The 25,276-nt window shown below is 46.3% G+C and overlaps 2 long non-coding RNA genes and 2 pseudogenes across 5 annotated transcripts; all 4 read right to left on the reverse strand.

Moving 5' to 3' along the window:
- Nucleotides 1-2,663: 2,663 nt before the first annotated feature.
- LOC108543094 (HLA class I histocompatibility antigen, B-38 alpha chain-like) lies at nt 2,664-6,016 on the reverse strand (annotated as a pseudogene). Its single transcript, XR_001889458.1, has 8 exons — nt 5,874-6,016; nt 5,475-5,744; nt 4,947-5,222; nt 4,097-4,372; nt 3,877-3,993; nt 3,404-3,436; nt 3,250-3,297; nt 2,664-3,085 (listed from the first exon to the last, which is right to left on the reverse strand). The product of XR_001889458.1 is annotated as an HLA class I histocompatibility antigen, B-38 alpha chain-like (transcript).
- A 536-nt stretch (nt 6,017-6,552) lies between these two features.
- On the reverse strand, nt 6,553-7,247 carry LOC108543104 (uncharacterized). Its single transcript, XR_001889465.1, has 3 exons — nt 7,190-7,247; nt 6,711-6,756; nt 6,553-6,623 (listed from the first exon to the last, which is right to left on the reverse strand). It is a non-coding gene; the product is annotated as an uncharacterized LOC108543104 (long non-coding RNA).
- Nucleotides 7,248-14,666: 7,419 nt separating this feature from the next.
- On the reverse strand, nt 14,667-16,732 carry LOC108543102 (HLA class I histocompatibility antigen, B-27 alpha chain-like; annotated as a pseudogene). Its single transcript, XR_001889462.1, has 5 exons — nt 16,661-16,732; nt 16,264-16,533; nt 15,740-16,015; nt 14,893-15,204; nt 14,667-14,790 (listed from the first exon to the last, which is right to left on the reverse strand). The product of XR_001889462.1 is annotated as an HLA class I histocompatibility antigen, B-27 alpha chain-like (transcript).
- A 44-nt stretch (nt 16,733-16,776) lies between these two features.
- On the reverse strand, nt 16,777-18,037 carry LOC108543103 (uncharacterized). 2 transcript variants are annotated; one of them, XR_001889464.1, is made up of 4 exons: nt 17,980-18,037; nt 17,498-17,543; nt 17,238-17,410; nt 16,777-16,866 (listed from the first exon to the last, which is right to left on the reverse strand). It is a non-coding gene; the product is annotated as an uncharacterized LOC108543103 (long non-coding RNA). The 2 variants fall into 2 exon arrangements; XR_001889463.1 differs by having other exon boundaries at nt 16,783-16,866; nt 17,222-17,410.
- Between the last annotated feature and the right edge of the window lie 7,239 nt (nt 18,038-25,276).

Below are 25,276 nucleotides of genomic sequence, written 5' to 3' on the forward strand. Positions count from 1 at the left end.
AGGTGTGAGCAGTGGCGTCTGTGCTCAGCAGCAGAGGCAGTTGTTCCTAGGAGGGACCTGATCCAGGGTGGGCTGTGGATTCTGTTCCTGGATGTGTAGTTTCCAGCCTGCTTCTGTGGCCTTCGTCACAATAAAACTAGCCCCCAATACCAGATATACGACTTTTTGTGTACATTACAGAAATTTGTTTTCCATAGTTTGCTCCAAGAAGTGAGTGAGAAATGAGTCTGTGGGCGGGTGTCAGAGAGCAGCATTCACAGGTGTTCCTTGTGCGAGAGCCACATCCTGAATTGTCTACCTGGTGTCTACCCCACTGTGGAGAGAACAACAAGGAAGATCACATCTCACAACTGATGATACACATCTTCCCTTTTCTTTCTGTGAGAAAAATCCACTTTTAAACAGAGTTTGAAAACCTACCCCATCCACCCACCCTGGGCACTCTCTGATCACTGATCTCAGTGATTCCCAATCTGGCTGAGCAACAGGATTGCTGGCGGGGATTAGAAAATACTCAGGCCACTCCCCAGAACCCCTGTCTCAGAGTTTTATGTACAAGACCAAGGATTCGTTTATATAACAAGCCCTAGAGGTGAGGCTGATGCTCAGACATGTGGGATCCTGGTGTTCTTGCTACTCCAAGTGTAATCTGGAGAACAGCAACATGAACTCCAGCCTTGTCATAAATACAGAATCTCTTGCTCGACTCCAGACTTCCTGGATCTCAGCACCACATCAGGGTGATCCCTGTGCACACGGAAGTTCCTTGTATAAGTGTCCTCTAGACTTGGGGTCAGAACTGTGCAGTCTGCTCTGGGTTGGTCTGATCACATCCCTTAGAACTGGAGGTCCAGGGTTCAGTCCTTGCCCTCATTCTTTTCCACAGTCAATCACTCCCTTGGTGCCCTCATGCACGCTTGAGGTTTTAAGTATCATTTATATGGTGTGACCTCCTAAAACTATTTCTCCTGCCCAGTCTATTTCTCCTTTCCTCTGAAGTCTGGAGTTGTCTGTCCAAATTCCACCCCAGCTCCCCAACCTGCATTCCTAGTAGACATCTCCACTGAGTGCCTGTGATGCCCCCTCCTCAGTATGCTCCTGCCAGAGTCTCCCCGTCTCCACTGACAGCAGCTCCACCCTTCCTTCTACTCACTCTTTTTACAACTATGGGTGTCCTTGATTCATCTTTCTCACACCACAGATACAATCCATTGACAAATGCTGTGAGTTCATCTTCAAATGCATCCAGAATCCCCTCACATCCCACTATTTCCCCTGCTCAGAGCCCAGTCAAGGTAACTGACATCTCCAGCCTGGAATACTGTACTCACTTCCTACTGTTTTCCCTTCTGCCTCCCTCGTCCCTCACCTCTCAATTCTGTTCTCAGCACAGCAGTCAGAGATCCTTTTAAAAGAGAAGTTATATCATGGCCCTCTTCTGCTCAAAACTGTCCTCTAACTCTTCATCCCACTCAGAGCAAAGGTCAGGTCCAACCCCATTCCCCTCAAGCCCACCTGCTCTGGCCGCACCTCTGACCTCACCTCAGTTTCTCTCTGTCCAGCCCTCCTGGCCTCCTTGCTCTTCTGGGAACACAGACACCTTCCTGCCATAGTGCATTTGGACTGGAGGATCCTCTGTCTGGAAAGAACTTCCCCAGACATCCTCACGTCCCTGAAATCCTTCCTCAGAGGTCACCTTTGCAACAAGGCACACACTGACTACCCAGCACAACAGCCACCTTCCCCGTCCCCACTGCCCACATCCTGGATCACCTGCCTCACAGCGCTTACCACCTTCTAGCACTTCCCTTCCTTACTCTGGTTATAGCGTATCTAACGTCTGCCTCTTTCCACTGGAACATATGCTACAAAAGGCCAGAGATTTTTCTGATTTTACTTAAATAGTGTTCCCCAGATGCAGAACCATTCTGTCCCATGTCTGGCCAATGACAAAGGTCAGTTGAACACATGATCACTGTAGAGCACCTCCCTATTCTAAAGGCAGTATCTTTATTAACATAGCCTTAGGCCAAATGCTGCTTTGTGGCAGGTACAGCACAAGGTCCCCTCACACTGAGATAGAGGCCACCTATGTTTTTCTCAGCAGTGCTGCTGGTGTGTCCTCCCTCCCCCATCCCTCTTTCTACAGCAACACCCTCCATGCCCCCCACCCCAGCACACTGCAGCACACAATCAGGTTCTCTCTTCAGGAAAGAACAGTCCTTGATGATGCGTCCAATTTCACAGACAAACATAAGTCTAAATTAGACTCTGCTTTATAGATTCATGAGTTGGGATTGGATTCAGCACCAAGATCACTAGAACCAGGGCAGGAAGAGAGGGCAGGAGAACAGAGCAGAACAGAAGCTCTAGAAGCAGGGCAGGAGGTGAGTGGCTCTGAAAATTTGTCTCAGAATGCACAGAGACCCCCGTGTGCAGGGGCCGCCCTCAGTGATGTCTGAGTTTCTGTGGTCACAGCTCCCACTGGACAAGTTTCCACTGAAGGGACAAGGACGATGGAGCAGTGAAGGTGACCCAGCTGAGGACTGACCACATAAAGCCCATGAAGACCTGAACAGCAACTAGGCACAGGCCCAGTCCACACTGGGCTCCTCACAGCCTTCTCCACACCCACCTGCAACAGACTCAGTGCAGCGAACATGTGGATTCTGGAAGGTTCTCAGGTCTTTATTTGCTCTCTCAAATTCTAGGTATTGACTTATTTAATTAATCCATCAACCTCTCATAGCAGATATTTGAGAAAACAAATTTACATTCAGATTCTTATTTTCAGTAGGGAAGTAAGAAGTTGCAGCTCAGCACACATAAAGTTGAGACTGAGATGGAGACATCCAGCCCCACCTCTCTGGAACAGGAAAGATGACTGGGGAGGAAACACAGGTCAGCATGGGAACAGGGGTCACGGTGGACACGGGGGTGGGCTGTCCCTCCACCTCCTCACATTATGCTAACAGGGACGCAGACACATTCAGATGCCTTTGCAGAAAGAGATGCCAGAGTGTCTTCAAAAGGGAGGCGTGAAGAAATCCTGCTTCTCAGTTTCACACAAGACAGTTGTCTCAGGCTACAGAAAACAAGTCATGAACAACAAATTCAAGTTAGTCATGGTAAGTGATGACACTCTGAACAGCCCACCACACACTGGAAACGTTACAATCAAAGAATCTCCATTACCCAGGCCCTTCCCCACTGCCCCTGCCCCCCCACTCTAGACCCCAAGAATCTCACCTTTTCAAGCCGTGAGAGACACATCAGAGCCCTGGGCACTGTCGCTGGCTGGGGTAGAACAAAAACAGGACATGGTCAGAGCCCGCAGGAGACGTGGGACAAGAGGAATTATGGGGTTGGTGAGCTCCTCCACACTCCCACCCCCACCACTTACACGCAGCCTGAGAATAGCTCCCTCCTTTTCCACCTGTGGGAAGAAAATGTCCTGTGAGGAGGCTGGGAGGAAGCAGGGCCATAAGATCTTAGAGGAACCTCCTAGTCTTGGACCCAAGAGAAATTTCCAGAACTATGACTGCAGACCCAGGGCAGGATCAGGGAACAGGAGGAAAGCAGGTGTGTGTCCTGGACCAACTGCCCTCCCAAGGTGTGTCCTTAGCAGGAACCTTCCCCTGACTTGTGAATGCTGGAATCAGGACCCAATACCATAATCATCAAGGTGATACATCCGTCCTTCATTGTCACATGTGCTACACAAAAGGGTAAGTGCTGGCACACAGGGCCCCAGGCTGGGTTAGCCCCTGTGTGGATGCTGCTTCCCAGGAATGAGGCAGGGAACACTTCTACCTGGGGCTTGAAACCCCCAGTGGGACAAGAAAATCCAGACTCCACCCCTCACCTCTTCCCTACCTGAGCTCTTCCTCCTCCACATCACAGCAGCGACCACAGCTCCGGTGACCACAACTGCCAGGACAGCCAGGCCAGCAACAATGCCCACAATGGGGATGGTGGACTGGGAAGATGGCTCTGGGAAAGGAGGGGAAGATGAGGGGCCATGACCCTGCTGAAGGGCTCCAGAAGGGCTCCTGCTTCCCTGAGAAGAGACATGACCCCTCATCCCCCTCCTTACCCCATCTCAGGGTGAGGGGCTCTGGCAGTCCCTCGTGCTGCACATGGCACGTGTATCTCTGTTCTTCTCCAGAAGGCACCACCACAGCTCCCCACTTCTGGAAGGTTCTATCTCCTACTGGCCTGGTCTCCACAAGCTCGGTGTCCTGAGTTTGGTCCTCCCCATCCCGCTGCCAGGTCAGTGTGATCTCCGCAGGGTAGAAGCCCAGGGCCCAGCACCTCAGGGTGGCCTCATGGTCAGAGACGGGGTGGTGGGTCACGCGTGTCTTTGGGGGATCTGATGGGAAGAGTCAGAAAATTCACACGCTTTGCATCTCTCATGGGACACTCCAACAGCACCCATGTGACCATCCTGAGAATGAACAGGACACCTGGGGTGGGGAAGGCAGCACAGAAGCCAAACATCAGCCTAGACACAAGCATCTGGGATAATCTCCTATTCCTTGGAGAGTTCTAGTCTCTGAGAGAGGAACAGGGACTTCTGGTCCTGACCTAAGTGGAGGCTGAGGGACTCAGAAAAGCTGGAATCAGACCTTCAAACGCATTTAGTGTGAGGCAGAGAACAAGGCCTGAGAGAAAAATACACGGTGCCCAAGGCTGCTGCGGGGTCAAAGGGGACCCCTGATCTGTATTCTAGGGACTGTCTTCCCCTCCATGTCCTCAGAGACGTCATCCCTTAATTGTCCTAGAGAGCAGAGGGGGCCCTCAGAGGAAATCAGGGAAACTCATGGCATTCTCCATTCAAGGGAGGGCGACATTCTAGCGCTGATCCCATTTTCCTCCCCTCCTCATGGGAGGCCATCCCGGGCGATCTAGAGGTGATGGGGAAGGGTCCCCACTGCCCCTGGTACCCGCGCGCTGCAGCGTCTCCTTCCCGTTCTCCAGGTATCTGCGGAGCCACTCCAGGCACTCGCCCTCCAGGTAGGCTCTCACCCTCTCCGCCTCACCGGCCACCTCCCACTTGCGCTGGGTGTTCTGAGCCGCCATGTCCGCGGCGGTCCAGGAGTGCAGGTCCTCGTTCAGGGCGATGTAATCCTTGCCGTCGTAGGCGTCCTGGTGATACCCGCGGAGGAGGCGCCCGTCGGGCCCCAGGTCGCAGCCATACATCCTCTGGATGGTGTGAGACCCTGGCCCCGCCCCCGCGGTCAGCCTGGTCCCCCGAGCCCCGCCCCGCCCCGACCCGACCACCCCGCGGGGATTTTGGCCTCAACTGAAAATGAAACCGGGTAAAGGCGCCTGGGGCTCTCCCGGGTCGAGGTTCTGGGCGGGCCCCGCGGCCTCGGGGCGGATCTCGGACCCGGAGACTCGGGGCGACCCGGGCCGTCCGTGGGGGATCGGGGGAGGAGTCGTGACCTGCGTCCCGGGCCGGGGCCACTCACCGGCCTCGCTCTGGTTGTAGTAGCGGAGCGCGGTCCGCAGGTTCACTCGGAAAGTCTGTGCGGCCTCCTTGACTCTCCGTGTCTGCTCTGCCCAATACTCCGGCCCCTCCTGCTCCAACCACCGCGCCCGCGGCTCCTCTCTCGGACTCTCGGCGTCGCTGTCGAACCGCACGAACTGCGTGTCGTCCACGTAGCCCACGGAGATGAAGTGGGGCTCCCCGCGGTCGGGCCGGGACACGGAGGTGTAGAAATACCTCAAAGAGTGCGAGCCTGGGGGCGAGGAGAGGCTGAGACCCGCCCGACCCTCCTCCCCGCGCGGTTCCCCGGGTCCTGCACCCCCGCCTGCGGTCCCCTCGCTCCTCCCCGCAGAGGCCATTTCCCTCCCGACCCCGCACTCACCGGCCCAGGTCTCGGTCAGGGCCAGGGCCCCCGAGAGCAGCAGGAGGAGGGTTCGGGGCGCCATGACCCGCATCTCGGCGTCTGAGGAGACTCTGAGTCCGGATGGGCGGGTGGGGACTTTAGAACTGAGACCGCGGCGACGCTGATTGGCTTCTCTAAACATCCGACACCCACTGAGAGCGGGACCTGGGACGCGTCACGAGTATCCTGGAGGAAGGACCGGACACAGGTTGGGAGAAGAAGTGAAACTACTGGAGTGGGGAATCCCCAACTCTGTGCCTCCCCAATGCAGACAAGGTTCTGGGAGCCTGAGACCCCGAGAGCCACGCCCGGGACCTGGGACTTCGTCCTGATCCCTCTTCTCCTACACCAAGCCTCTTTGTCACACTGTCTGCCTAAGTCCTGGACAAGGATCTGTCTGTGGAAACCAGGGACAGACCCCGGCAGGCTTCGCCCAGCCCCTTCCCCTTCACTACTTGTCCTGGAATCCTCGTCCCTAAACTGGACTCCCTGCCTCCCACTCCATACCTCTCCCCTTGGACCTTTGTGCAGGGAAACTCACCAGAGAGTGAGCTCACCCTGGGAATGGAGGTGTAGAGAGAGGGATTTTCTCTCTAAACCTGGTGAAGTTTTGTCTGAAGGCACCACATAGAGATTCTCATAGAGACGAAGTTTCCTTTTGTTTATTAATACAGTAGGTAGCACAATGTTGGTAATCCCTGAATGATTAGATTCCAATTTGTAACAGACCTGTGTCAAAACAGCATTACAAAGCTCCTAAGTTTTACTTTCGCAGACTATGGATCTGTGGCTCTGGGTTGTTACATTTAAAATTACCTTCATTCCCTAGCCCGAGTTTCCCTGTGTGAGTCCAGAACATCTCCTGAATACAAAGAAGCAGGGTTTGTTACTGTCTCTTGCAACCGGGAGCCTGTAGTCATCACCTCAAAGTTGCCAGTGCTCCATGCAGTCCCAATGCTCTTCACCGACGCTCAAGCACTGCCTGTTTTCGTGAACTCTGCACATCTAAGCAGTGTGCATATTTTATCTGGACCCTTGGTATTTTGTAACTCTTTGTTTTTTAATCGTAAGGAGCCAATTAGTTTTAGGAAGTCCAACAAAATGTATTAAATACCGAATGCAAAGAACCGCCTGCTAGGCTCTTCCACTGCTTTAGAATTCTTTCCTCTGCTCCTTTTCCCTACCCCTGCTTCTCCAGCCCTTCTCTCTGCCCCTCTCATCCCTCACACCCCACCTTCCCCTAAGTCCCCGCTACCGTGTCACTCCTGAATTGTGGCACTAACACTGTCCCTCACCTCCTGCCCATGTCTGTTCTCCCCGCAGTGCTCAGCGGTCCTGCTAATGTGAGCAAAGTCCTTCACTTAGCAATGGTTGGATATTGGTCTACAATTTGCTATATGTTTTCAATTTGTCTCATATCTTTTGTTTCTGTTCCTCCTTTGCCACTTTCTTATGTGTCAAATAAACAGTTTTAGTTTATGGTTTTAATTCTCCTAGTGACTTTTGGCTATATTTCTTTACACTAGCTTTTATTGTTATAAGAACGGAAACCCGATTCCTTGACTTTTCACAGTGAAGTTCAGGTTCTATTAAACTACATCCAGCAAAATAAAGGATACTTGCAACAGTGTAGTTTCCTTTAACCTACCATTATGCTATTATTGCTTTATATATTACATCAATCTATATTATAAACTCAGTGATACAGTGTAATACTTTTGTTTTAGACAAGCAGCCATATGTCTTCAGGAAATTAAGAAAATGAGTGTGAATGTGACATGTGTATGTGCATCATTCCTGTTGTTAATTGCTCCTTTCTGTGTATCTGGGTCACCATCTAGTATCATTTCCCTTCAGCCTGAAGAATTTCCTTTAAAATTAAATGTAGTACAGGACTCCTAGGAAATGAATTTTATGGTTTTGATGATGTAAAATATCTTTATTTTGCCTCCCCTCCCCCCCCCCTTTTTTTTTTGCTCATTAGGGCGTTTACATGTAATAAAATTAATCAGTTTTAGCTGTGCTTCTTGGTGAATATTGGTAATTATTTATAGTGGTGTAACTACCACACTGCCCAGCAGAGAAACACCGAATGCAGAGAACCCCCTGCTAGGCTCCTCCACTGCTTTGGAGTCCTTTCCCCTGCTCCTTGTCCTCACCTCCTGCTTCCCCAGCCCATCTCTCTGCCCTCATCCCTCACACCCTCCTCTCCCCTTAGTTTAATCCTTGCCTACCACCCTCACCCCTTTCCTTCACTCAACCACCGCTCTGTTTTCTGTCACTGCAATAGTGAAATTTCTAGAATTTAATGGACATGCAATCGTATGATATGTAGTCCTTCATTTGGTCTCTCACTTAGCATAACGATGTTTGAGATGATGCCATTCACTCATTTTTGTTGCTGAGCGGCTGCTGAGTATTGCTGGAACCCCAGTTTGTTCATTGCTTTCTCTGTTCTCTAGTTGATTGACATGTGGATTACTCCAGCTAGGGTTTGTTATTAATGAAGCCACTAGAAATAACTGCTTACAAGTGTGGGCTTACATTTTTATTTCTTTTGGATAAATACGTATTTGTGGAATTGCTGGGTCATGTGGTAATGGATGGGTAGCTGTATAAGAAAGTGCCATACTGCTTTACAAGTTGACTGCCACATTTTTTGCATTCCTACCAGCAATATCAGACATTCCTATTTTTTCCATATTCTTGACAGTATTTAGACTTATCATATGTCTTTTTAGCTTTACCTATTCTAGGTGATGTGTGATGGCTTCTCATTGTGGTTTTAACTTGCACTTCTTAGATGACTAGTATTGTTTACTACCTTTTCATGTTCATCTAAGTGACTTATTACATATATTTTCTGAACTATTTTGCAAATTCAATGATTAATTCCAGAGACTTTTTCAGAATCTCCTAGTGTTTTCTACATATGCAATGAAGCTGGTGACAAAGAAAGACTTTTGTTTCATCCTTTCCTATCTATTGATCTTTTTTCTTTTAAAATTATTTTTATTTGGTAGACATGAGGTCTCACTATCAGGCTGGTCTCCAACTCCTGAACTCAAGTGATCCTCCCACCTCAGCCTCCTAAAATGCAAGGATTACAGGCATAAGCCACCATACCCGGTTCTTCTATTGGTCTCATTTCATTTTCTTGCCATGTTGCACTGGTTAGGATGCCTGTTAGGTGTTTAAACAAGAACGATGAGAGCTCACATGTTTGTTTACAAGGAACTTAAACAAATTTACAAGACAAAAAAACCCCAGCCCCATCAAAAATTGGCAAAGGATATGAATAGACACTTCTCAGAAGAAGAAACATATGAAAAAAAGCTCAATATCAATGATCATTAGAGAAAAGCAAATCAAAACCACAATGATGTACTATCTCCTGCCAGTCAGAATGGCAATTATTAAAAAGTGAAGAAACAATAGATGCTGGCGAGACTGTGGAGAAATAGGAATGCTTTTCCACTGTTGGTGGGAATGTAAAATAGTTCAACCATTGTGGAGGATGGTGTGACCATTCCTCAAAGATCTAGAACCAGAAATACTATTTGACCAAGCAACCCCATTACTGGGTATACACCCAAAGGAATATGAATCATTCTACTATAAAGACACATGCACACATACGTTTATTGAAGCACTGTATTCAATAGCAAAGACATGGAACCAACCCACATGCCCATCAATGATAGTCTGGGTAAAGAAAATGTGGTAGATATACACCATGGACTACTACACAGTCATAAAAAGGAATGAGTTCATATCCTTTGCAGAAACATGGATGAAGCTGGAAGTCATCATCCTCGGCAAACTAACATGGGAACAGAAAACCTAACACTGCATATTTTCACTCCTAAGTGGGAGTTGAACAATGAGAACACATGGACACCGTGAGAGGAACAACACACACCAAGGCCTGTTGGGGAGTCGAGGTGAGGGGAGGGAACTTTTTTCTTTTAAAATTATTTTTATTTGGTAGACATGGAGGACGGATGAATGGGTACAGCAAACCACCATGGCAGACTACACATATGTAACAAACGTGCACATTCTGCACATGTATCCTGGAACTTAAAGTAAAATAAGTTAAATAAAAAAAGAAAGTGCATGTCTTACATATACACATATGTTTATTGAAGCACTATTCACAATAGCGAAGACTTGGAGTCAACCTAAATGCCCATCAATGATAGACTGGATAAAGAAAATGTGGCACATATACACCGTTGAATACTACACAGCCATAAAAAGAATGAGATTATGTCCTTTGCAGGAACGTGGATGGAGTTGGAGGCCATTATTCTTAGCAAACTAATGCAGGAACAGAAAACTGTATATCACATATTCTCACTTATAAGTGGGAGCTAAATGATGAGAATACATGTGCGTGTAAAGGGGAACAACACACACTGGGGTCCACTTGAGGGTGGAGGGTGGGAGGAGGGAGAAGATCAGGAAAAACAGCTAATGGGTACTAAGGCTTAATACTTGGGTGGGTACTAATGGGTATAGAAATAATCTGTACAACAAAACCCCATGACACAAGTTTACGTATATAACAAACCTGCACATGTGCCCCTTAACTAAAAATAAAAGTTAAATTAAACAAACAAACAAACAAAGTGCATGTCTGGAAAAAGCATATAGTTGGGTTCCGTGTTTTTTTAAACCAAGTCACACAATCTCTGCCCTTCATTAGAGTGTTGATTCATAAAGGTTTTTGTCATTATTGATATGACAAGTTTTAGGTCTACCATGTTATTTTCCCAGTTTTTGTTTCTCTCTTGCTCTTGTCCTGACCCATGTCTTCTTATTAGAAACCATAGAAACAAAAGAAAGTAGAATAACATCTTTAAAGTGCCAGAGGAAAAAAAGTTAACTAAGAATTCTATATCCAGCATAGATGTCCTTCAAGGATAGGCAAGTAAGGAGATATTTCAGGTAAAAGAAAAATAAGAGAATTTCTCGCCAGCAGATCTCTACAATAACAACTGGTAAAGAAAATTCTTCAGACTAGAGACAAATGATACCAGGTGGAAAATGAGACTATCAGAAAAGATGAAGATGATCAAAAATGGTAAATACTAAGCTAAGTGCAAAAAGCTATCTTGCTCCCCTCATTCATTCTTACTTTATATACATAGAACCATTTAAAGATAAGAAAAAGTTTTCTATCGTGGGACTTACAATCTATACAGATATATTCCATGTAATATCTATACCATACAAGATGGACATTTTACAGAGGATAAATGATTGCAATATTTCTATATTTATGGGTACTAGTACATTATTAACTGAAAGTAGACTGTGAAATGTTAAGAATGAGTTAAATTCTGAAGGAAATTGCAACACTAAAAACCATTCAAAAGATCAACAAACCTTGGAGATGGTTTTTTGAAAACAAATTCCAGCCAGTCTTGAGTCTCATCATCCTACAATTTCAGAACTATTGTGAATACAAAAGTAATCACAGAACAGTCCTGCCCAGAAAGAGGAGTTATCCCTAAATATGGTGGCCCTGGGTCAGTTGGCCCTTCCTGCTGGACCTCTTCCACATGGGCGCTTTCTGCAGGGACTTTGTTGTCCTGCTATTCCACTCTACCCAGTGTCCTGACCCAAGAGACAAGGGGCGTCTGCTGCTGTGTCCACACTTGGAGAAGGAAACCTTGATGGTGTCAGTCAATGACAAGCCAGGCATGACAGCTCACCCCTGTAATCCCAGCAATTCAGGATGCTAAGGCAAGAAGATTGCTTGAGATCAGAAGTTGGAGACCAGCTTGGACAACATTGTGACATGCTCATCTCTAAAAGATATATAAATAAGTAAACTTAGCTGGGCCTGGTGGTCAACGCTTGTATTCGCAGGTATTGGGAAGGCTGAGATGGGAAGATCCCTTGAGCTTATGGGTTCAAGGCTGCAGTGAGCTATGATCGCACCACTGGTCTCCAGTCCAGGCCACAGAATGAGATCTTGACTCCAAAAAATACATTGTAAACCTTTGCTCACTATGGGTTATTTTATTTATTATTTATTCAATATGTATTTTGATTTTATTTTACTGGCAGCACAATAAACCAGGACATGCAGAAACTAGAAATCACATCCACTTTCCAGTGGTAAAAAGTCCAGTCCAGGGAGGTGAGAAGGAGACAGTCCTCATTAGCGCTGAGGATTCCTGGAGAATGAGATGGGCTGGGCAGGAAGGGTTTTTGTTTATTTGTCTGTTTTCTGTGAATGAATGTAACTTTTTATTATGATAGAGTTGTTTTATTAAAGAAATAGATGAAAATGGTTAAGTAAAATCAAATGGCTCTAAAAGTCTTTAAAAAACCCATGAAAGCAACAGTCCTGACATTTGTTCTTTCCAGAGACAAGCACTTTTCATTCTCTCAGTTTTTCCTTCTGGTAGTTGCCTTCATGGGTTTTTCCAAATTATTATTTTTTCAGTTTTTCAAGTGGGTGCATACATTAATACATGTAATTTTTTAAAGCCTCTTCAGTCAATAATGCATCCTAACAGTCTCCTGCCCCGTCCCTCCTAATCCTCCAGAGCAATGACTTTCAACTCTTTTAGCAATGTCTTCTATTTTCTCCTCACATAACTACTTAGTCATTTCTTGATTATTTTACACACTTTAAGTGATTTCTTGAATGACAGATGAGGATTTAGCTCTTACACCATCACTATCTTCACTTTTCCTCCCATATTGTCCCAAAGTAGTTACCAGAGTTAGGGGTTAAGCAGTTACCACATCGTTATGACTATGTACATATTGCTCATTGTTGAGAAGAACAGAGTACTGTGCTCTTACTTCCTCTCCGGTACTTCCTTCTGCCCTAGAATTAATGATTGCCTAACACCCTTCCCCTTGTTTTTTTCACTTTTGCTTTATCTTTAATGAACTTCTTTCCAAATGCCCCAAATCTGGCAATAGCCTATTATTATTTTAAGAGAAGGGACCTCACTATGGTGGCCAGGCTGGTCTGGAACTCTTGGATTCAAGCCAACCTCTTGCTTTTAGCCTCCTGAGTAGCTGGGACTGCAGGCATGAGTCATTCCACCCAGCTAACCTATTAATATTTTACTGTGTGTTTTTTTTTTTAAAGCCAGCTCCGTAGCTGGAATATTTCCTGTGTTGGATCCTATTTGCTGAATCCATGTCATTCTCTGGTTTATCTCCTCCTTCATTTTGGGGAGTATTTTGTCCAATAGCTTCCCAAGAAAGGGCACATGGAGGTAACCCCTGAGTCTTTGCTTGCCTAAAATGTATTATTTTACCTTCACCCTTGATTATTTGGCTGAATATAGATTTATCCGTTGAAAATAACTTTCTTTCTAGAATTCTGAAGGCATGCTTCCATTGTTTTCAGCTTCTTTTCGAGGTAGGGTCTCTTCTGTCACCCAGGCTGGAGTGCAGTGGTGCAATCACAACTCCCTGCAGCCGTGACCGCGCAGGCTCAGTTCATCCACCTCAGCCCCTGAGCAGATGGGACTACAGGTGGGCGCCATAGTGCCCAGCCAACTTTTGTATTTTTTGTAGAGATGGGGCTTCACCATGTTGCCCAAGCTGGTCTCAAGGGATCTGCCTGTCTTTGCCTCCCAAAATGCTGAGCCACTGTGTGACAGGCGTGAGCCACTGTGCCTGGCCAGTTTTCTTGTATTCTCTCTTCTTCCTTCATTTCTCAAAGGCATCTCAAACTCAGTGGGCCCCAAACCAAAGTCAAACTCCATCAGAATATTCTGCTACTTCTAACCTTAATATATATCTTAAATCACACTTTCTTACCACATGCAACCTTCTGGTCCAAACTACCACGATCCCTCACTTGAACCTATAATTGGTTTTCCTGCTCCTTATTTTTTTTTTGTCATAAAATATTTCAAATAAATCGTGTGGCTTTATACTTCTTACTACATAAAAGAATAAAGATCTGCCAGGTGCGGTGGCTCACGCCTGTAATCCCAGCACTTTGGGAGGCCGAGGTGGGTGTATCACTTACGGTCAGGAGTTTGAGACCAGCCTGACTAACATGGTGAAACCTTGTCTCTACCAAAACGCAAAATTAGCTGGGTGTCGTGGCGCATGCCTGTGGTCCCAGCTACTTGGGAGCCTGAGGCAGGAGAATCACTTGAACCCGGAAAGTCGGAGGTTGCAGGGAGCTGAGGTCGCGCCATTGCGCTACATCTGGGTAACAAGAGTGAAACTCTGTCAAAAAAAAAAAAAGATATGGAGAGGTTATATACTTAAACATGGAATAGCTTTAAGTGTTTGCCATTCACGGTTCCCATGCATGCCAGCAGCTTCTTACTGCAAACACCTGAGACTTGCTATAGAGCAGCTGGAGGACGTTCCACCCACACACAGGACAGGGAGCTGACAACCAAGGAGTGGAGGATCAATACTCCAGATTTCTCCCCTCCGTTTCCCTGTATCTCAGCAGTATGGAGCTTGTTACCGATGAGAACCTGCTCACTGACTTTAAACTGGTTTTCTTACCTTCTCAGTTCCATTTCTTCATACCTCAACTGATGCTTTCTGGTAAGACCTAGAAAATAAACTGTCTTCACTGAAATTTCAGTCTTGGAATCTGCTTTGGGTTCCCCAGTCTAAATAGAAATATATTCATTTTCCCATCACTGGACTTCCAGGTTGTTTTCAGTTTTTCACTGTTACAAACAAGGCTGCAACATTTGTCTACAAACCTCTAGATATACATGTAGGAAGCTTTCGGTATTTCCCACTAGTGANACCTCTTCCCTACCTGAGCTCTTCCTCCTCCACATCACAGCAGCGACCACAGCTCCGGTGACCACAACTGCCAGGACAGCCAGGCCAGCAACAATGCCCACAATGGGGATGGTGGACTGGGAAGATGGCTCTGGGAAAGGAGGGGAAGATGAGGGGCCATGACCCTGCTGAAGGGCTCCAGAAGGGCTCCTGCTTCCCTGAGAAGAGACATGACCCCTCATCCCCTCCTTACCCCATCTCAGGGTGAGGGGCTCTGGCAGTCCCTCGTGCTGCACATGGCACGTGTATCTCTGTTCTTCTCCAGAAGGCACCACCACAGCTCCCCACTTCTGGAAGGTTCTATCTCCTACTGGCCTGGTCTCCACAAGCTCGGTGTCCTGAGTTTGGTCCTCCCCATCCCGCTGCCAGGTCAGTGTGATCTCCGCAGGGTAGAAGCCCAGGGCCCAGCACCTCAGGGTGGCCTCATGGTCAGAGACGGGGTGGTGGGTCACGCGTGTCTTTGGGGATCTGATGGGAAGAGTCAGAAAATTCACACGCTTTGCATCTCTCATGGGACACTCCAACAGCACCCATGTGACCATCCTGAGAATGAACAGGACACCTGGGGTGGGGAAGGCAGCACAGAAGCCAAACATCAGCCTAGACACAAGCATCTGGGATAATCTCCTATTCCTTGGAGAGTTCTAGTCTCTGAGAGAGGAACAGGGACTTCTGGTCCTGACCTAAGTGGAGGCTGAGGGACTCAGAAAAGCTGGAATCAGACCTTCAAACGCATTTAGTGTGAGGCAGAGAACAAGGCCTGAGAGAAAATACACGGTGCCCAAGGCTGCTGCGGGGTCAAAGGGGACCCCTGATCTGTATTCTAGGGACTGTCTTCCCCTCCATGTCCTCAGAGACGTCATCCCTTAATTGTCCTAGAGAGCAGAGGGGCCCTCAGAGGAAATCAGGGAAACTCATGGCATTCTCCATTCAAGGGAGGGCGACATTCTAGCGCTGATCCCATTTTCCTCCCCTCCTCGTGGGAGGCCATCCCGGGCGATCTAGAGGTGATGGGGAAGGGTCCCCACTGCCCCTGGTACCCGCGCGCTGCAGCGTCTCCTTCCCGTTCTCCAGGTATCTGCGGAGCCACTCCAGGCACTCGCCCTCCAGGTAGGCTCTCACCCTCTCCGCCTCACCGGCCACCTCCCACTTGCGCTGGGTGTTCTGAGCCGCCATGTCCGCGGCGGTCCAGGAGTGCAGGTCCTCGTTCAGGGCGATGTAATCCTTGCCGTCGTAGGCGTCCTGGTGATACCCGCGGAGGAGGCGCCCGTCGGGCCCCAGGTCGCAGCCATACATCCTCTGGATGGTGTGAGACCCTGGCCCCGCCCCGCGGTCAGCCTGGTCCCCGAGCCCCGCCCCGCCCCGACCCGACCACCCCGCGGGGATTTTGGCCTCAACTGAAAATGAAACCGGGTAAAGGCGCCTGGGGCTCTCCCGGGTCGAGGTTCTGGGCGGGCCCCGCGGCCTCGGGGCGGATCTCGGACCCGGAGACTCGGGGCGACCCGGGCCGTCCGTGGGGATCGGGGAGGAGTCGTGACCTGCGTCCCGGGCCGGGGCCACTCACCGGCCTCGCTCTGGTTGTAGTAGCGGAGCGCGGTCCGCAGGTTCACTCGGAAAGTCTGTGCGGCCTCCTTGACTCTCCGTGTCTGCTCTGCCCAATACTCCGGCCCCTCCTGCTCCAACCACCGCGCCCGCGGCTCCTCTCTCGGACTCTCGGCGTCGCTGTCGAACCGCACGAACTGCGTGTCGTCCACGTAGCCCACGGAGATGAAGTGGGGCTCCCCGCGGTCGGGCCGGGACACGGAGGTGTAGAAATACCTCAAAGAGTGCGAGCCTGGGGCGAGGAGAGGCTGAGACCCGCCCGACCCTCCTCCCCGCGCGGTTCCCCGGGTCCTGCACCCCGCCTGCGGTCCCCTCGCTCCTCCCCGCAGAGGCCATTTCCCTCCCGACCCCGCACTCACCGGCCCAGGTCTCGGTCAGGGCCAGGGCCCCGAGAGCAGCAGGAGGAGGGTTCGGGGCGCCATGACCCGCATCTCGGCGTCTGAGGAGACTCTGAGTCCGGATGGGCGGGTGGGGACTTTAGAACTGAGACCGCGGCGACGCTGATTGGCTTCTCTAAACATCCGACACCCACTGAGAGCGGGACCTGGGACGCGTCACGAGTATCCTGGAGGAAGGACCGGACACAGGTTGGGAGAAGAAGTGAAACTACTGGAGTGGGGAATCCCCAACTCTGTGCCTCCCCAATGCAGACAAGGTTCTGGGAGCCTGAGACCCCGAGAGCCACGCCCGGGACCTGGGACTTCGTCCTGATCCCTCTTCTCCTACACCAAGCCTCTTTGTCACACTGTCTGCCTAAGTCCTGGACAAGGATCTGTCTGTGGAAACCAGGGACAGACCCCGGCAGGCTTCGCCCAGCCCCTTCCCCTTCACTACTTGTCCTGGAATCCTCGTCCCTAAACTGGACTCCCTGCCTCCCACTCCATACCTCTCCCCTTGGACCTTTGTGCAGGGAAACTCACCAGAGAGTGAGCTCACCCTGGGAATGGAGGTGTAGAGAGAGGGATTTTCTCTCTAAACCTGGTGAAGTTTTGTCTGAAGGCACCACATAGAGATTCTCATAGAGACGAAGTTTCCTTTTTGTTTATTAATACAGTAGGTAGCACAATGTTGGTAATCCCTGAATGATTAGATTCCAATTTGTAACAGACCTGTGTCAAAACAGCATTACAAAGCTCCTAAGTTTTACTTTCGCAGACTATGGATCTGTGGCTCTGGGTTGTTACATTTAAAATTACCTTCATTCCCTAGCCCGAGTTTCCCTGTGTGAGTCCAGAACATCTCCTGAATACAAAGAAGCAGGGTTTGTTACTGTCTCTTGCAACCGGGAGCCTGTAGTCATCACCTCAAAGTTGCCAGTGCTCCATGCAGTCCCAATGCTCTTCACCGACGCTCAAGCACTGCCTGTTTTCGTGAACTCTGCACATCTAAGCAGTGTGCATATTTTATCTGGACCCTTGGTATTTTTGTAACTCTTTGTTTTTTAATCGTAAGGAGCCAATTAGTTTTTAGGAAGTCCAACAAAATGTATTAAATACCGAATGCAAAGAACCGCCTGCTAGGCTCTTCCACTGCTTTAGAATTCTTTCCTCTGCTCCTTTTCCCTACCCCCTGCTTCTCCAGCCCTTCTCTCTGCCCCTCTCATCCCTCACACCCCACCTTCCCCTAAGTCCCCGCTACCGTGTCACTCCTGAATTGTGGCACTAACACTGTCCCTCACCTCCTGCCCATGTCTGTTCTCCCCGCAGTGCTCAGCGGTCCTGCTAATGTGAGCAAAGTCCTTCACTTAGCAATGGTTGGATATTGGTCTACAATTTGCTATATGTTTTCAATTTGTCTCATATCTTTTTGTTTCTGTTCCTCCTTTGCCACTTTCTTATGTGTCAAATAAACAGTTTTTAGTTTATGGTTTTAATTCTCCTAGTGACTTTTGGCTATATTTCTTTACACTAGCTTTTTATTGTTATAAGAACGGAAACCCGATTCCTTGACTTTTCACAGTGAAGTTCAGGTTCTATTAAACTACATCCAGCAAAATAAAGGATACTTGCAACAGTGTAGTTTCCTTTAACCTACCATTATGCTATTATTGCTTTATATATTACATCAATCTATATTATAAACTCAGTGATACAGTGTAATACTTTTTGTTTTAGACAAGCAGCCATATGTCTTCAGGAAATTAAGAAAATGAGTGTGAATGTGACATGTGTATGTGCATCATTCCTGTTGTTAATTGCTCCTTTCTGTGTATCTGGGTCACCATCTAGTATCATTTCCCTTCAGCCTGAAGAATTTCCTTTAAAATTAAATGTAGTACAGGACTCCTAGGAAATGAATTTTATGGTTTTGATGATGTAAAAATATCTTTATTTTTGCCTCCCCTCCCCCCCCCCTTTTTTTTTTGCTCATTAGGGCGTTTACATGTAATAAAATTAATCAGTTTTAGCTGTGCTTCTTGGTGAATATTGGTAATTATTTATAGTGGTGTAACTACCACACTGCCCAGCAGAGAAACACCGAATGCAGAGAACCCCCTGCTAGGCTCCTCCACTGCTTTGGAGTCCTTTCCCCTGCTCCTTGTCCTCACCTCCTGCTTCCCCAGCCCATCTCTCTGCCCTCATCCCTCACACCCTCCTCTCCCCTTAGTTTAATCCTTGCCTACCACCCTCACCCCTTTCCTTCACTCAACCACCGCTCTGTTTTCTGTCACTGCAATAGTGAAATTTCTAGAATTTAATGGACATGCAATCGTATGATATGTAGTCCTTCATTTGGTCTCTCACTTAGCATAACGATGTTTGAGATGATGCCATTCACTCATTTTTGTTGCTGAGCGGCTGCTGAGTATTGCTGGAACCCCAGTTTGTTCATTGCTTTCTCTGTTCTCTAGTTGATTGACATGTGGATTACTCCAGCTAGGGTTTGTTATTAATGAAGCCACTAGAAATAACTGCTTACAAGTGTGGGCTTACATTTTTATTTCTTTTGGATAAATACGTATTTGTGGAATTGCTGGGTCATGTGGTAATGGATGGGTAGCTGTATAAGAAAGTGCCATACTGCTTTACAAGTTGACTGCCACATTTTTTGCATTCCTACCAGCAATATCAGACATTCCTATTTTTTCCATATTCTTGACAGTATTTAGACTTATCATATGTCTTTTTAGCTTTACCTATTCTAGGTGATGTGTGATGGCTTCTCATTGTGGTTTTAACTTGCACTTCTTAGATGACTAGTATTGTTTACTACCTTTTCATGTTCATCTAAGTGACTTATTACATATATTTTCTGAACTATTTTGCAAATTCAATGATTAATTCCAGAGACTTTTTCAGAATCTCCTAGTGTTTTCTACATATGCAATGAAGCTGGTGACAAAGAAAGACTTTTGTTTCATCCTTTCCTATCTATTGATCTTTTTTCTTTTAAAATTATTTTTATTTGGTAGACATGAGGTCTCACTATCAGGCTGGTCTCCAACTCCTGAACTCAAGTGATCCTCCCACCTCAGCCTCCTAAAATGCAAGGATTACAGGCATAAGCCACCATACCCGGTTCTTCTATTGGTCTCATTTCATTTTCTTGCCATGTTGCACTGGTTAGGATGCCTGTTAGGTGTTTAAACAAGAACGATGAGAGCTCACATGTTTGTTTACAAGGAACTTAAACAAATTTACAAGACAAAAAAACCCCAGCCCCATCAAAAATTGGCAAAGGATATGAATAGACACTTCTCAGAAGAAGAAACATATGAAAAAAAGCTCAATATCAATGATCATTAGAGAAAAGCAAATCAAAACCACAATGATGTACTATCTCCTGCCAGTCAGAATGGCAATTATTAAAAAGTGAAGAAACAATAGATGCTGGCGAGACTGTGGAGAAATAGGAATGCTTTTCCACTGTTGGTGGGAATGTAAAATAGTTCAACCATTGTGGAGGATGGTGTGACCATTCCTCAAAGATCTAGAACCAGAAATACTATTTGACCAAGCAACCCCATTACTGGGTATACACCCAAAGGAATATGAATCATTCTACTATAAAGACACATGCACACATACGTTTATTGAAGCACTGTATTCAATAGCAAAGACATGGAACCAACCCACATGCCCATCAATGATAGTCTGGGTAAAGAAAATGTGGTAGATATACACCATGGACTACTACACAGTCATAAAAAGGAATGAGTTCATATCCTTTGCAGAAACATGGATGAAGCTGGAAGTCATCATCCTCGGCAAACTAACATGGGAACAGAAAACCTAACACTGCATATTTTCACTCCTAAGTGGGAGTTGAACAATGAGAACACATGGACACCGTGAGAGGAACAACACACACCAAGGCCTGTTGGGGAGTCGAGGTGAGGGGAGGGAACTTTTTTCTTTTAAAATTATTTTTATTTGGTAGACATGGAGGACGGATGAATGGGTACAGCAAACCACCATGGCAGACTACACATATGTAACAAACGTGCACATTCTGCACATGTATCCTGGAACTTAAAGTAAAATAAGTTAAATAAAAAAAGAAAGTGCATGTCTTACATATACACATATGTTTATTGAAGCACTATTCACAATAGCGAAGACTTGGAGTCAACCTAAATGCCCATCAATGATAGACTGGATAAAGAAAATGTGGCACATATACACCGTTGAATACTACACAGCCATAAAAGAATGAGATTATGTCCTTTGCAGGAACGTGGATGGAGTTGGAGGCCATTATTCTTAGCAAACTAATGCAGGAACAGAAAACTGTATATCACATATTCTCACTTATAAGTGGGAGCTAAATGATGAGAATACATGTGCGTGTAAAGGGGAACAACACACACTGGGGTCCACTTGAGGGTGGAGGGTGGGAGGAGGGAGAAGATCAGGAAAACAGCTAATGGGTACTAAGGCTTAATACTTGGGTGGGTACTAATGGGTATAGAAATAATCTGTACAACAAAACCCCATGACACAAGTTTACGTATATAACAAACCTGCACATGTGCCCCTTAACTAAAATAAAAGTTAAATTAAACAAACAAACAAACAAAGTGCATGTCTGGAAAAGCATATAGTTGGGTTCCGTGTTTTTTTAAACCAAGTCACACAATCTCTGCCCTTCATTAGAGTGTTGATTCATAAAGGTTTTGTCATTATTGATATGACAAGTTTTAGGTCTACCATGTTATTTTCCCAGTTTTGTTTCTCTCTTGCTCTTGTCCTGACCCATGTCTTCTTATTAGAAACCATAGAAACAAAAGAAAGTAGAATAACATCTTTAAAGTGCCAGAGGAAAAAAAGTTAACTAAGAATTCTATATCCAGCATAGATGTCCTTCAAGGATAGGCAAGTAAGGAGATATTTCAGGTAAAAGAAAATAAGAGAATTTCTCGCCAGCAGATCTCTACAATAACAACTGGTAAAGAAAATTCTTCAGACTAGAGACAAATGATACCAGGTGGAAAATGAGACTATCAGAAAAGATGAAGATGATCAAAATGGTAAATACTAAGCTAAGTGCAAAAGCTATCTTGCTCCCCTCATTCATTCTTACTTTATATACATAGAACCATTTAAAGATAAGAAAAAGTTTTCTATCGTGGGACTTACAATCTATACAGATATATTCCATGTAATATCTATACCATACAAGATGGACATTTTACAGAGGATAAATGATTGCAATATTTCTATATTTATGGGTACTAGTACATTATTAACTGAAAGTAGACTGTGAAATGTTAAGAATGAGTTAAATTCTGAAGGAAATTGCAACACTAAAAACCATTCAAAAGATCAACAAACCTTGGAGATGGTTTTTTGAAAACAAATTCCAGCCAGTCTTGAGTCTCATCATCCTACAATTTCAGAACTATTGTGAATACAAAAGTAATCACAGAACAGTCCTGCCCAGAAAGAGGAGTTATCCCTAAATATGGTGGCCCTGGGTCAGTTGGCCCTTCCTGCTGGACCTCTTCCACATGGGCGCTTTCTGCAGGGACTTTGTTGTCCTGCTATTCCACTCTACCCAGTGTCCTGACCCAAGAGACAAGGGGCGTCTGCTGCTGTGTCCACACTTGGAGAAGGAAACCTTGATGGTGTCAGTCAATGACAAGCCAGGCATGACAGCTCACCCCTGTAATCCCAGCAATTCAGGATGCTAAGGCAAGAAGATTGCTTGAGATCAGAAGTTGGAGACCAGCTTGGACAACATTGTGACATGCTCATCTCTAAAAGATATATAAATAAGTAAACTTAGCTGGGCCTGGTGGTCAACGCTTGTATTCGCAGGTATTGGGAAGGCTGAGATGGGAAGATCCCTTGAGCTTATGGGTTCAAGGCTGCAGTGAGCTATGATCGCACCACTGGTCTCCAGTCCAGGCCACAGAATGAGATCTTGACTCCAAAAAATACATTGTAAACCTTTGCTCACTATGGGTTATTTTATTTATTATTTATTCAATATGTATTTTGATTTTATTTTACTGGCAGCACAATAAACCAGGACATGCAGAAACTAGAAATCACATCCACTTTCCAGTGGTAAAAAGTCCAGTCCAGGGAGGTGAGAAGGAGACAGTCCTCATTAGCGCTGAGGATTCCTGGAGAATGAGATGGGCTGGGCAGGAAGGGTTTTTGTTTATTTGTCTGTTTTCTGTGAATGAATGTAACTTTTTATTATGATAGAGTTGTTTTATTAAAGAAATAGATGAAAATGGTTAAGTAAAATCAAATGGCTCTAAAAGTCTTTAAAAAACCCATGAAAGCAACAGTCCTGACATTTGTTCTTTCCAGAGACAAGCACTTTTCATTCTCTCAGTTTTTCCTTCTGGTAGTTGCCTTCATGGGTTTTTCCAAATTATTATTTTTTCAGTTTTTCAAGTGGGTGCATACATTAATACATGTAATTTTTTAAAGCCTCTTCAGTCAATAATGCATCCTAACAGTCTCCTGCCCCGTCCCTCCTAATCCTCCAGAGCAATGACTTTCAACTCTTTTAGCAATGTCTTCTATTTTTCTCCTCACATAACTACTTAGTCATTTCTTGATTATTTTACACACTTTAAGTGATTTCTTGAATGACAGATGAGGATTTAGCTCTTACACCATCACTATCTTCACTTTTCCTCCCATATTGTCCCAAAGTAGTTACCAGAGTTAGGGGCTAAGCAGTTACCACATCGTTATGACTATGTACATATTGCTCATTGTTGAGAAGAACAGAGTACTGTGCTCTTACTTCCTCTCCGGTACTTCCTTCTGCCCTAGAATTAATGATTGCCTAACACCCTTCCCCCTTGTTTTTTTCACTTTTGCTTTATCTTTAATGAACTTCTTTCCAAATGCCCCAAATCTGGCAATAGCCTATTATTATTTTTAAGAGAAGGGACCTCACTATGGTGGCCAGGCTGGTCTGGAACTCTTGGATTCAAGCCAACCTCTTGCTTTTAGCCTCCTGAGTAGCTGGGACTGCAGGCATGAGTCATTCCACCCAGCTAACCTATTAATATTTTTACTGTGTGTTTTTTTTTTTAAAGCCAGCTCCGTAGCTGGAATATTTCCTGTGTTGGATCCTATTTGCTGAATCCATGTCATTCTCTGGTTTATCTCCTCCTTCATTTTGGGGGAGTATTTTGTCCAATAGCTTCCCAAGAAAGGGCACATGGAGGTAACCCCTGAGTCTTTGCTTGCCTAAAAATGTATTATTTTACCTTCACCCTTGATTATTTGGCTGAATATAGATTTATCCGTTGAAAATAACTTTCTTTCTAGAATTCTGAAGGCATGCTTCCATTGTTTTCAGCTTCTTTTTCGAGGTAGGGTCTCTTCTGTCACCCAGGCTGGAGTGCAGTGGTGCAATCACAACTCCCTGCAGCCGTGACCGCGCAGGCTCAGTTCATCCACCTCAGCCCCTGAGCAGATGGGACTACAGGTGGGCGCCATAGTGCCCAGCCAACTTTTGTATTTTTTGTAGAGATGGGGCTTCACCATGTTGCCCAAGCTGGTCTCAAGGGATCTGCCTGTCTTTGCCTCCCAAAATGCTGAGCCACTGTGTGACAGGCGTGAGCCACTGTGCCTGGCCAGTTTTTCTTGTATTCTCTCTTCTTCCTTCATTTCTCAAAGGCATCTCAAACTCAGTGGGCCCCAAACCAAAGTCAAACTCCATCAGAATATTCTGCTACTTCTAACCTTAATATATATCTTAAATCACACTTTCTTACCACATGCAACCTTCTGGTCCAAACTACCACGATCCCTCACTTGAACCTATAATTGGTTTTCCTGCTCCTTATTTTTTTTTTGTCATAAAATATTTCAAATAAATCGTGTGGCTTTATACTTCTTACTACATAAAAAGAATAAAGATCTGCCAGGTGCGGTGGCTCACGCCTGTAATCCCAGCACTTTGGGAGGCCGAGGTGGGTGTATCACTTACGGTCAGGAGTTTGAGACCAGCCTGACTAACATGGTGAAACCTTGTCTCTACCAAAAACGCAAAATTAGCTGGGTGTCGTGGCGCATGCCTGTGGTCCCAGCTACTTGGGAGCCTGAGGCAGGAGAATCACTTGAACCCGGAAAGTCGGAGGTTGCAGGGAGCTGAGGTCGCGCCATTGCGCTACATCTGGGTAACAAGAGTGAAACTCTGTCAAAAAAAAAAAAAGATATGGAGAGGTTATATACTTAAACATGGAATAGCTTTAAGTGTTTGCCATTCACGGTTCCCATGCATGCCAGCAGCTTCTTACTGCAAACACCTGAGACTTGCTATAGAGCAGCTGGAGGACGTTCCACCCACACACAGGACAGGGAGCTGACAACCAAGGAGTGGAGGATCAATACTCCAGATTTCTCCCCTCCGTTTCCCTGTATCTCAGCAGTATGGAGCTTGTTACCGATGAGAACCTGCTCACTGACTTTAAACTGGTTTTCTTACCTTCTCAGTTCCATTTCTTCATACCTCAACTGATGCTTTCTGGTAAGACCTAGAAAATAAACTGTCTTCAC

This window comes from Rhinopithecus bieti, unplaced genomic scaffold, assembly GCF_001698545.2.
Source record: "Rhinopithecus bieti isolate Rb0 unplaced genomic scaffold, ASM169854v2 scaffold_24193, whole genome shotgun sequence".
Classification (NCBI taxonomy): domain Eukaryota; kingdom Metazoa; phylum Chordata; class Mammalia; order Primates; family Cercopithecidae; genus Rhinopithecus; species Rhinopithecus bieti.